Genomic DNA, 12,790 nt, shown 5'->3' with positions numbered 1-12,790 from the left:
TGTCTTTCTTCACCTTGGGGAAGTCAATTTCCTCAAGGTTGTTCTAATTTTTTTCGAGTTGTTTGATATTTTGCATGACTAGAAGATCACAAGGTAATTTATTACCTATTGATTTCGAGATTGAAAGGACCTTAACCAAAAATAGAAGAGTTGCTAGAGGTACTTCAAGAGTAGTAGGTATTGGTGAGATTGTGGACATTCAACCAAATAACATTAAGTTTGTCAATCCTTTTGCAAGAGAAGGAGAGGATAACCCAATTCAAAACCCACCACAAAATCAAGCTACAATGCCTAAATTTTCATCACATTCCGTACCAACTGAGGAGAACCTACCAAACGGTACTCCTACACCACCACATTTAACCGGTAATTTCATTGCCAAATCCGCATTCATACAATTAGTTGAGAGAAGTCAATTTGGAGGGATGCCTAGTGAAGACCCTCATTCACATATGGAGACTTTTTTGTGACAATTGTGATACAATTTTTCAAACCGGAGTTACTCAAGACCAAATCCGATGGGTATTGTTTCCTTGTTCTTTGATCGGTACCGCAAAGCAATGGTTGAAGAGCCTAGACAAGACTACCCTTGGTATTAATTCATAGAAGAAGTTAGCACTTGCCTTCTACAATAAATTATATCCTCCGGAGAAGACTAATATGTTCAGAGCCCAAATCAACGGGTTCAAGCAAAAGGATGAAGAATCGTTATATGAAGCATGTTAGATATTTAAGGACACTTGTCATTCTTGTCCACACCATGGACTTAGTGAGTTGTTCCTTGTGCAACAATTTTGGAACGACTTATATGAAGACTCCCACAACATTCTTAATATGGGATCCAACGAGATGTTTACCGAAGTTGATGACAATCAAACATGGGCCAAAATCGAAGAGATGGCAGTTCATAATTCCCAATATAGTAGGCCTCGAAAGGCCACTAGAGGAGGAAAGCATGGGGTAGATTCCATAACTCAATTGGGTGCTCAACTAAGTGCTTATATCGACACCATCAATTTAAAGTTTGAGAAGGCCATGGTTAAGCTTGATGAAGCTTCCAAATTACCCAAACAACATGTTAATGCTATGGTGGCATCATCTTCAATCCCAAGTGGAGTATGTGAAAGTTGTGGAACCTTGGGACATGATCAAAATGAATGTAGGGGAACAAATGAACAAGTTAATGCTTTCCAAGTATACCAGAATAGCACCCCTTATTCCAACTACTATAATGAGAATACCAAATTTCATCCAAATCTTTCATACAAGAGCCAAAATGTCCAAAACCCCCAACCCACATACACCCCACCTCCAATGAGAAACCAAGCTCAAAGACCCTTTGTCAACCAAAGCCAAGGTTATCAAAATCAACCTTTCTACAACCAATCAAATGACCAAAGCTTTGATGTTAAAAAAGCGGTCCTCCAAATGCAAAAGAACCAACAAGAATTCTTCACCCAAATGCAAAAAGATAGCCAAGCTAAGGAAATCAGCATCAACAACATTCTTACCCACACCAAAATGCTAGAAACTCAAATGACCCAATTAGCATCTTCTAGCTCTCAAAGACAAAAGGTGCAATTACCACCTCAAGGTAATCCCCCAAGACATGAGACGGTTAGTGCCATCCATTTAAGGAGTGGTAGAAGATATAAGGGGCCGAAGTGGACAATTGATGAACATATTGTGGATGCTAGTGACAAGCAAAGAGTTGTGGAGAACTCTAAGAAGGTATATCCTACCACCAATGAAGTTTCAAAGAAGAATGAAGAGAAGGCTAAGGAAAAAGAGCCTATTGTGATAAGACTTCCATTCCCAAGTCGCCAAGCTAAGCCTAAGCTTGATGACCAACTTGGAAAGTTCATGGAAATTGTGAAGAACTTAGAAGTCTCAATCCCATTCATGGAATTGATCAATCATGTTCCGGCTTATGCAAAGTACATGAAAGATATTCTTACCAAGAAGAAATATATACGAAAGTTAGAGACTATTGACTTCACCAAAGTGAGTAGTGCTATTCATCAAGGGAGTTCCCCTCCAAATCTCAAAGATCCGGGAAGTTTTTCTATTCCATGTACCATCGGCGACATTACAATCAATAAAGCATTATGTGACTTTGGAGCAAGTGTAAGTGTCATGCCATACTCGGTGTGTAAGAGGCTAAGAATGGGAGAGCTTAAATGCATCAACATCACACTTAAAATGGCGGATCGATCAACAAAGATACCTTTAGGGGTATGGGAGGATGTGCCCGTGAGAATTGGCAAATTTTTCATCCCAGTAGACTTTGTCATTGTAGACATGGAAAAAGATTCCAACATTCCTATCATCTTAGGAAGACCTTTCTTATATACCGCCGGAGCGGTAATCGATGTAAAATATGGAGAGCTCACACTTGAAGTAGGGGACGAGACAATCACTTTCAATCTTGACAAAACAATGAGAGCTCCCCGACTATATGAGGGATGCTTCATGGTCGATCACTATAGCCGAGAATGTGATAGGAAGAAGTTAGAATCTATATGCAAAGATCAAACCATGGGTAAAGAAACGCCACCCATATGGAAGAAGAAAGTGGATAACCTTCAAGTAGCGCTATTCGGAGAGCAAGGAATTTTCAACAACAATGAGAGCTTGAATAGCTCACCCACCATGAAAAGTAATGAAGAATGCCTCATTGGCCAAGATAACAAAAAATGAGAGTTGCTCTTGTAAACTCATGACATCATTGGGGAACAAGCTAGTGAAGTTTGCGGTGTATGGGACGATGAATTTGAAGGATTGATCAATCCTTATATTATAAATGCTATGACCTTAGACCAAGGCTTTGTTGATCCTTGTCATCATTTTGACTTGGATTACTACAACAATGAAGAGAACAATGTGCAAAGGTCTACCCAAGACCTCTATCATGAAAATGAACAAGCCTTTGACTACTTCTACAAGGTGTTGAGCAACATCAACAACACCTTGGCTTTGCCCCCTTGACATCTCATCCAAGAATAAGAGTTTGGTGGAGTCCTCCCTAAACCACCATTTGTAAATATTCTAACCCCTTAACTCGCATTTCATTTCCTTTATTGCATCTTTGTCATTTTTGGATTTGCATTTTTGTGCTTTAATCAAGATTTTTAACATGAGAGAAAGTGAGGAAGGTATTTTAACGTGATTTGATGCGTAGTGTTTGACCAAGTGTGGGGTTGGCAAATGCCTAGGCTAACCAAGCCTTTGTAGTGCACCCACAACATTTAACAAAGCAGAAGAAGAAAGAATGAGACGGGAAAAGGAATCCCCACGAGCAGACCTGAGCTTGTGGGAGCTGTAGACGATCCGCGCGTCTCCAGTAGAATCCGAGCATCTCCGACATCAATCCGCGCGTCCTGACCTTAGGACGTGGGAGCTGGGAAAGTTTGAATTGAAGGAAACGTCGTGTAAGGGAATCTGCGTAAGCCAACTTCAATCCGCTCGTCCCCAACTTCAGGACGCTCGAGCTGTAGTGAATCCGCGCGTCCTGGGAAGTTCCAAATTTGTCAAATTTTCGCTGTAAGGAAATCAGCGCGTCCTAGGAAACATCCGAGCATCCTAGTAGAAATCTGCTCGAGTTGAGGAGGATCCGCGCGTCCTAGCACTGTTTTGCAATTTCAGGAATTCTTGTAAGACGATCCACGCGTCCCGACAAGGATCCGAGCGTCCCTGACCTGTACTTAAAAAAACACGGGACTCCCCTTCCTTCTCCCCAATTCAGTTTTATCTTTCAAAAACACAAACACACACCTTTTCTCCCACTTAAACCCTCAATCAACCCATTCAGAAACACCAATTTCTCAATAAAATTCACCACCATCCAAACAAAACTTGCTCAAAACAAGATTAATTCACTCCTTCATCAACAAAAGACTATCTAAACGTCAAATTCCTCACAAATTGAATCAATTTTCTAGGGTTTGGGCAAAAATTCGAAAATCCTAAATTGATTGAGGAATTGATTGATGTTTGAGGAAGCAAGGAACATTCAAGCAAAATCTTAGTTTGTTGATACCAATTTGAGAAAGAGAATACAATGGCAAGGACCAAAGGCGGAACCAAGGCACCCAAGACTTCAAATTTATCAAAGAGGCAACAAGCTCTTCTTGGATCTAAGGCTTTGGTAGTGACCCAACCAAGGGTGGAAATCCAAGAAATTGCAACTCCTATTGAGGATGCTACCACACCTACTCCGGTTATAGAAAAATTTCCAAATTTTCCGGAGGTAACTTTCTTAACCGATGCTCATAGGAATGCATTTTTATCCCTTACTAAAAAGACTAATGTGGCTACCAAGTTTATTTGTCAAGACACTTTGGAAAAATTGGGTGTGCTTGAGTGAACTAGTGCATTTTTCGAGTCCATGAGGTTGTTAACCCTCTTTGAAATAGAAGAATTGACCTACCCTTCATTGACCATGGAATTCATAAGCTCCTTGAGGGTGGCTAAGATAGAGACTCGACATTATGTTGAATTCTATCTTGGGAACAAGAGTAGAAGAATGACTTTGAGTGAGTTTGGTAATGTGTTTGGTCTTTTACAATATCATCATTATGAGAAGAAGCCTTTGAAATATGATGCCGCACCCCTTTGAAAAGCTATTACCGGTCGAAAATTTGGCTCTTTCCGGGAGTGTCATGCTTTATATGTTCATCATCCGGGCATAAGAGTATGGCACAAGTTTGTGGGCAATACCTTGATTGCTAGAAAAGGCACCAATCACTTCACCGAACTTTATTTTGTCTACCTTGAGTCCTTCATGAATATCAATGGAAAGTTCACCAAAAAGTACAACATTCTTCAACTATTGCTTGATCGGTGGCTTGATATTGACAATGGGAAAGATGGAGCAGCCTTCATTGTAAACGGCGGCTTGTTAACAAGGCTAGCTAAGCATTTTAACCTGAATTTCAACAAAGATAACACCTACAAACCAGTTAAAGGGAGCAACCTCCTTAATATAAGCACTTTGATCAACAAATTCCATTGGGTCAAGAATGACAATCTTGACAACAAATATGAGTTGCTCATCAAAGAAGCTAAGTCCTTTATCTTGCCTAGCAAGATTTGCCGCATCTCCGTCCGTAGCCCAAACTACCTATTGCCCGTCTCCTATGAAGCCAAAGTGATAATTAAATAACATAGGGAACCAATTGCAAAGCCCTCCTACACCATTGTGACACCACCATATCCCTTTGCCTACCAAGAATTCAAACCGAGTGTCTCTAATGTCATGGTAGGCAACGACTATTTGACCCAACTAATGCAACAAATGCATAAAGAAGCTCATGAAGACCGGGTGAATGCCTACCGTGCCCAATATACACCCCTTCTATATCTATCTAGGCAAGGACTTCTTGATCCTTCATGTCCTTTGCCTAGTTGGGCGGATAGAGAGGTATTCTTCTGAAGTACTTCTCAAGATGCCGAAATGGATAGTCGGGTGGGTAGTGGAAAGGAGGTTGTTGTTTTTGAAGACGGGGAAGGTAGTGATTCATGCCAAGAAGAAGAAGAATAAGGTTCAAGTTCCAAAGATGATGATGAAAATGGTGAATCCTCCGAGTCAGCGGAGGTGGATGATGAAGACGATAATGAAGAAATTGATGATGCAAGCGATGATGATGATGACGGCAATGATGTCGGTGATGAGGATGTCGCAATGAGCGACAATTGAGGGTTGACAAGGATATTTGGAGGATACCACACATGCGGGGTTGATTACTTGACTTTAACCTATTCCATTGTGAGTTTCCTACACCTCCTTTAGCTTTGCCTCTATATCATGTTTTTAATCTTTATCTTGAGTATTTTTCCTAGCAACACATAAGGGACTCCCACCTCGGTTCCATTGAGGTGTCTCATATTTTGTTCCCAATTTGAAAATCCAAAATGACAATTATGATTCATGCATTGCATCCTTTCCTTGTGCATGAACTCCCCCAATTTTTATACTAGAAATAGTGTCTTACTTGGTTTGGGGAAGTTCAAACACAAGAAATGCGAGTTAATTCAAATTAGCTCTCTGAACAATAGAAAGCATGTATCATATAAGGTTGAGTAGAATACATCACTTATGTATATATGTCATATAGTTTGCATATTAGTGTAGAAATCATGAATTTTCATTTAGCTTGCATTGCATAATTTCCTATCGTATTGGCCATTGAGGACAATGCCCATACTAGTGTGGGGATGGGAAATTCTAACTTAACTTTTAAAATCAAAAATGATAAAAATTGAAAATTTTTGAAAAACTCAAAAACATGTTCTTTCATTTCACAAAAACAAAAACCATAAAAATTTGAAAAATTTAAAAATCCAAAAACATGTTCATTCCTTTGTAGTGTAGAATTGTATATTGTGTATATACTTGTGTTTGTTTGTCCTCTTATCACATTGGATCGACTACGCCACATCCGAGGCATGAGGAATATAAGACCGCATGGTATGATCTTTCCAAATATCCTTTTTCCTCTCTATGTTAATGACTATGTGGCTTTATTTTGGTTGATGTGGTACAAACCAATGTGATCTTAGGAGTTGCATGTAGTTTATATGGCATACTAGTTGATAGAAGCATATGCATTAGGTTGTATAAATGTTAGTTGCATCATGGCATGTAGTTGCATTTTAGGAAAAATTTTGTGAAAACATCTATTTGGGAAACTTGACAAGTGTATATAAGGCCCTTGTAGATACTTTTTCTTCTTGAGACTTTGTCCATTAGAATACCTCTAAAACAACCTAGGATGTGTCATACTAGTATCCTTTGACCCATGGACTAAGGCCTAGTAAAGAGTACCCTGTGATGTGATGACTCCTTGGCTACCGTTTATTCTAAGGTGACCCTTGAAACCATGCAACCATCTTCCACTTCTATCACATTTTGTCAATAAAAAGGGAATGGGCACAAAAATCTCAATTTGAGTTCAAGTACCAAAATGAAAAACAAGAAGTTTGCACAAATTTGCATCAAAGAAAAGAGGAGTACAAAAATAAGAAATCCTATGCTTCAAATAAAAGCACCCTTGTTACAAATTGGGGTGACTTTGAAAATGTTCAAAAAATGCAAAAGTTGAAAATTGTCAAGCATCAAATTGCCAAATATAAAAGAAATGACAAAGAAAATTGTTCTAAAAAATGTCAAACGCCAAAAGAAATTAGTGGGAATAACAAAACCAAAATCAAATTCCCACAATGAAACTCAAAAGCATATTGATCCCTTTTTCCATTGAACCCACTTTTGTGCATGGTAGAGAGGGGACGACCCTTCTTATTGTCTAGGCAAGAGGGGGAATTCCGGGATCCTACAGTGTTTCTAACATCATAGGGAGTCTACTCTTGAAGAAATCATTTAGCAATTGAGGATGAAGTTACCCTAGCTTGACACAACTTGGAGGTGATTTATTGGTATCCTCCTAAGCTTAGTAACTTGAAGAAACCATATCTATAATGGAGTGTGTACCCTTAGATTACTTCCCTTCTAGATAATTTCCGCCAATTAGATAAGGAAAGTGGCTATTCTTTTGTAGATGCATCCATTACCTTCTTTTGTGCGCTTAATGATTGGATGTATTGCCATTTTGGCAAGCCCCACCATGCCTTGCAAGAAGGCATCTTACCTCATGGATGTCTTGTTGTGAGTTAAGGGTGCGGAGTTAGAGCCGTTAATTGTCTCATATCGGCTATATTAGTAGGTTAGTTTAAATAAAGGTTATAGTTTTAGTCACCTCTTTACTCGGGACGAGCAAAGGTTCGGTTTGGGGATGTTTGATGTGACTCATATTTGAACACATTTAGTCCCCGAATTAGCCTAGTTCCCATGCTTTCTGGAATATATTAGGGTCATTTCTTATCTTTAGTTTCCCATTTTGCATATTCTTTGTGGTTTTGTGTCCTTGGTAAGAGAGGATTGGTAACCTTGCATTTATGGAGCAAAATGAAGCTAAATGGATCGCATCTAATGACTAAACATCGAAGAGGGGACCGATACTAGAGGCCTAAGCAATTAAATAGAGTGAAATGGGCAATGATGAAAAGATCCTTTTCATCCCCAACACAATCCCCGCGGATTGTTAAGGAGCCAAACAAGAGAAGAACCCTGTCGAACGATCCGAGCGGCCTGAACTCAGGACAAGCAGATTAGAGCAACAATCCGTGCTTCAGGTGAGGATGAGCGGATCCTGATGGGAGTTGCACGCATGATCCGCGTATGTCCCTCGGGATTTGTAATTCCTGAAACTTCTCTTAGGGTCTTAATAGCCATTTAAGCCCTTAGTAACCCTAATCCTTGTACTTAATTTTAGTATAAATACCCCATTGTACTACCTAGATTATCATCCACTCTTAATCAAGCTTTAATTAATCCTTAATCATCTCTTAATTTAGTTGTAATACATATTTCAATATTAATCATATCTTAATCTTTCCTTAATTCTCTCAATTGGTCTTAGTTTTATTTGGGTAATTAGAAGATTATTTGGGTTTATTGGAGGATTGACAACCTTCCATCAATTATCAAGTACTTCTATTATTCTTTGCTTTATTATTTGGATCATCTCCATAGGTCTAATTCCTTTTTACCCTTGTTTAATTATTGTTAATCATATCATTTACTCATCATGTTTTGCTTTGTTAGTATGATTGACAACCTTATTAGCATGCTAAACTTGATCATGAGTGAGTAGTCCTTTAGCTAGGGTTAATGGGGAATTAGGGGAAAACAAACATGGGGATTGATCTACGCTTAATCTAATATCTTTTCGTAATTAAATTGCATGCTTGTTGTGATTTCAACTTATGCACATGTGATGTTTGATGGAATGCGAGCCTATGAATCCTTGCATTTTTTACTCATCTATTATCTTTTCAATAAGGCTTGTAAGACATAAACCAACTCGAGCCTCATTAGACCATGCATAGAGTTGAATAGGGGGAGACTAAGTCGACTTGTAGGTGTTGTACAGTCTAGACGACTCGGCTCCGGGACCTAAATCTTCCTAGGGATTGTAAGATATACACTAACTCGATCCCATCACAACAATAAGTGCTTGCATCTATTTGAGAACATGTTTGTATAATCTATTTCCCTGAATCCCCTATGAACCCATGACAGCCTAGTGCTTTTAATCAATTGTTTACAACCCCTTTATTTGCTTTACTTTGTTTTTACTAATTTACATTCATCTTGTTGTTTAGTTTAGACTACATCTCATCTCAACCCATAATTTGTGACACCATAAGACATAGCTAATTTTAATTGAAAATCCTACATCAATACTGTGGACAGCGGGCCGCCCACGGGGGCGCTTGGGAGGAAAAGAGGAACAAGCGTTTGCATTTTTGGATGGAGTCACCACCAATTTTTATGGGAAATTAGAACCGTTCGAATACCTCGTGTTATGTCAAGACACAAAGTAGTGACATGAACACTAAGCAATCGTTACCCTTAGCATTCTGTGTCTAGAATGACTCTCGTGGATGCCAATGAACACGGGTGTTCACAGATATCTGGAGTAAGGGGTGAGGGTACGTATTAGGAAGCTCTTTTGATCGAACACCTAATCCCGCCCGCCTCGATAGCGGCCTCTACTAATGATTAGGGGAGTTATTCGTACTTGATATATCGTCGGCTATATGCATGCAATGCAACATCCAAGTTTTAATCCTAGCATGTGAGAATTAATACTAAGTCAGTAAACACGTAATTAGCATTCAATTGGGTCGAAGTAGGATTTAATGCTCATTTACATGTGAAAACATACAAGCAATAAAAGAAATACAATAATTATAAATTACAATAATGAAAATTACATTAATTACAAAGGAATAGGTGATTTATGTCGAAAATACCTTTAAAATGGATAATTTGGGAAAAAGAGACAAAAGAAAGAATCAAATAAACTAACGAACAGGAATTAGCGTGATATTACGGATAATAGTTGATTAATACGTAAACTAATTAAACTAGGTCAAGGCAGAAACGGAGTTCAGGGACATAACTCAGCCAGGAACAGGCGCAGCAGAGCTGCGTCCCTTGGAATAGGCGCGGCAGACGCTGCGTCTGTTCCTTGGCTCGGTCCGATTACGTGAAGCCGTAATTGCAAGCCGTTAATGTTAATTGGTGAATTTAATGATCGATTGGTGATATTTACTCGGATGAAAGTGATTAGCATGTTTATTTAACATATGGATGGGTCGTGAAAGCAGTAAACATGGATGCGATGGAATTATGATGGATTAATATAAGATGGATTAATGATAGAAGTGAAAAAAATATTAACAAACTAAACAAATTAATTCAATTAATTAGGATAAATACAATGGATTAATGACGAATATATGATAGATATGACAAAAAACAGATGAAAACTATATCAAAGACGAATTCCAGAAACTCAATATTGATGAATTGAATCTCTACAACCCGGAATTGAATTTAATGACGAAAACCCGCAAATATTGGATTATTAGGGATTTAAGTCGGATTTGTGATGATTAAAACATATTAATGATGATGAATAAAATACATGTGAGATGATAAACTATCATGATGAAGAATTAACACACAAACGAAACAAGAGAAAGAGACTTGACGAATAACAGAGGACGAACGAAGAAGAAAGGAAGCGAGAATGGCGGCCTCACGAAGAGGCGCAGCAGAATCGCGCTCTCCTTCAAGAGGCGCGGCGATTCTTTGCGTCCTTTCTCGGCTATCTACTAAAAATCCGTAAAAAGAGGTTTTAAAGCATGGTTTTAGAAATCGGTTTTTCGACATAAACCTTACAATTGTGATGATACAATAAATAAATACAATAAATAAAAGAGAGATTACACCCTCAGACTTACATGTTGATGAAACGAGAAGGACTAAGATATCGATTAGTGATGCTCGATGCGAATGTAAAGAAAGTGCCCTCGTAAGAGGAAAACGATTAAGTTAATTAAGTTGATTGATGTGTAGTTGGTCAAATTGGTCGGTCATGCAAACGGGGAGGCTGGTACTCAGAAGGATCCAAGCTTACGTGGTCGAAAGTTCAAGCACGTAGACGCCAAAAAGTAAGAACAAAGTTTAGAATGCAAAGGGAGAAGAGAAGGGCGGACACTCGCGTGAGAAATATGAGGAGCGAAGGCTCCTATTTATACTAATCACGTTGAGAAATTAGGGTTTCAGAGACTCTTTGGAAGTGAATCTCGGAAAGATATGAAAAAGATACGATAAATACGCAGAAAAGGACCTGGGAAGAAGCGCAGGCGATCCATTGCGTCTCTTGGAAGAGGCGCAAAGACTGGCCGCGTCGTCTGTTCCCAAGGGGTTTCCTCCCGCGGAAGAAAGATTTCCGTGTTTGAGTTATGGTAGGACGGAAATAATTCGGTTTTCCTTAATATCTTATGTGAATATTACGGGAAATTGTTTGCCAAAAGATAAAATTTATGAAATATGGAATAGAAATATCCTGAACATTCCAGAACATTGTGACTCGGGATTTAACGGTTATCAGAAAATGGAGACGGTTTTAGGCCCGGACTCCGAATGTAGTCTAATTACTGTCAATACGACCGTATCGGGACGTAAATGACATCTAAGAGGTAGACATTAATATTTGAGCAATCACTTGACGATAATCTTACGAATTGTCACAAATCGTTCCGCGTATCAAACATGCGGCCCAATCATCACCGGGTGGTTTGCCAGAGGTGCAGAAATGAGGTATCTACAGAGCCCCCACTTTGACTGAGGCTTGGACAAGGCGAAATTCAAAGTATAGCCATCAAGTCAATCGAAGATTACAACCTTACGACTATGGCAACGCAAGGCGGCTCAAGAGGTCTGAGCCAAGGACCTGTCGTCGGGAACATTTTAGAGTCTGTCGACTATCGGGGAGGGTCGTTTAAAGTCCATTAGACTACGTAAGGAAGCTCGCCAGCCATAAGAAGAGACCATACCTGAGACTTCTTTCTCGAGATGTTTCCGGTGTTGCGTAGGAGCTAAGGGTAATCGTAAGAGCTAAGGTTAAGACCTAAAAGATATGTAAGGATTTGTGCTAGGGTGTGGGGCCCTAAAGTAAAGCATCGACGGGAAGGAGGCCAAATATAAGTTAAACTTAAGGGTAACTAAAGCTTGGGTATAGGAACTCTATTGGTTTGGGAACTTCTGGAGAACGACATGAAGGAAATGTAGATCTTTATACATAAACATATTCATATATGATTTAATTTAATTTGTCATAAAATTAAATATGGATTTTATGCATGCAAACAAATGATAAAATAGAGGAGAAATCATGTTTTTACATTGGTGATTTCGGTTTTATGGGCACAAAAGAAATCTCCTTTTCTTTTGTTCTTGAGCTTTCCCTTAATGGAAGAACCAAGATCCAAGTGTAGGATCTCTCCTTAGGATTAATACCCAAAGCTTACCCTTAATCAAATTAATATTACATGAACTAGTATAATATTAATCTAGTAGAAAAATGACCCAAAAATATTACAACACACTTAATATTTTCGGTTTTATGGAGGGAGAAGAAGAGAGCTTTTTATCTCTCTAGAAATCTTATTTTGGATGAGTGAAGAAGTGAATGAATAATACAATTACATTATTGTATATGAGGTAAAAATTAAGAGAAAAACCAATTGTTTTTCCCTTCTTAAAAACCGGACAAAGGGGAGTGGGAGGGGAGCCAATGCATGGAAAAATTGTTCTTCACAATAAACAATAGGGTTGCATGGCTAGTGACTAGGGTAATCATCATGCCCTCCACTA

General features: G+C 38.8%; 1 non-coding gene across 1 annotated transcript; it reads right to left on the bottom strand.

The window, feature by feature from the left end:
• Positions 1–660: 660 nt before the first annotated feature.
• LOC141625392 (small nucleolar RNA R71) lies at positions 661–767 on the bottom strand. The gene has a single exon (XR_012535175.1). It is a non-coding gene; the product is annotated as a small nucleolar RNA R71 (small nucleolar RNA).
• Between the last annotated feature and the right edge of the window lie 12,023 nt (positions 768–12,790).

The sequence above is a fragment of the Silene latifolia genome, chromosome X, assembly GCF_048544455.1.
Source record: "Silene latifolia isolate original U9 population chromosome X, ASM4854445v1, whole genome shotgun sequence".
NCBI classification, from domain to species: Eukaryota; Viridiplantae; Streptophyta; class Magnoliopsida; order Caryophyllales; family Caryophyllaceae; genus Silene; species Silene latifolia.
Note: the sequence above shows the minus strand (reverse complement) of the source record. Positions and strands in the feature narration are given on the sequence as shown.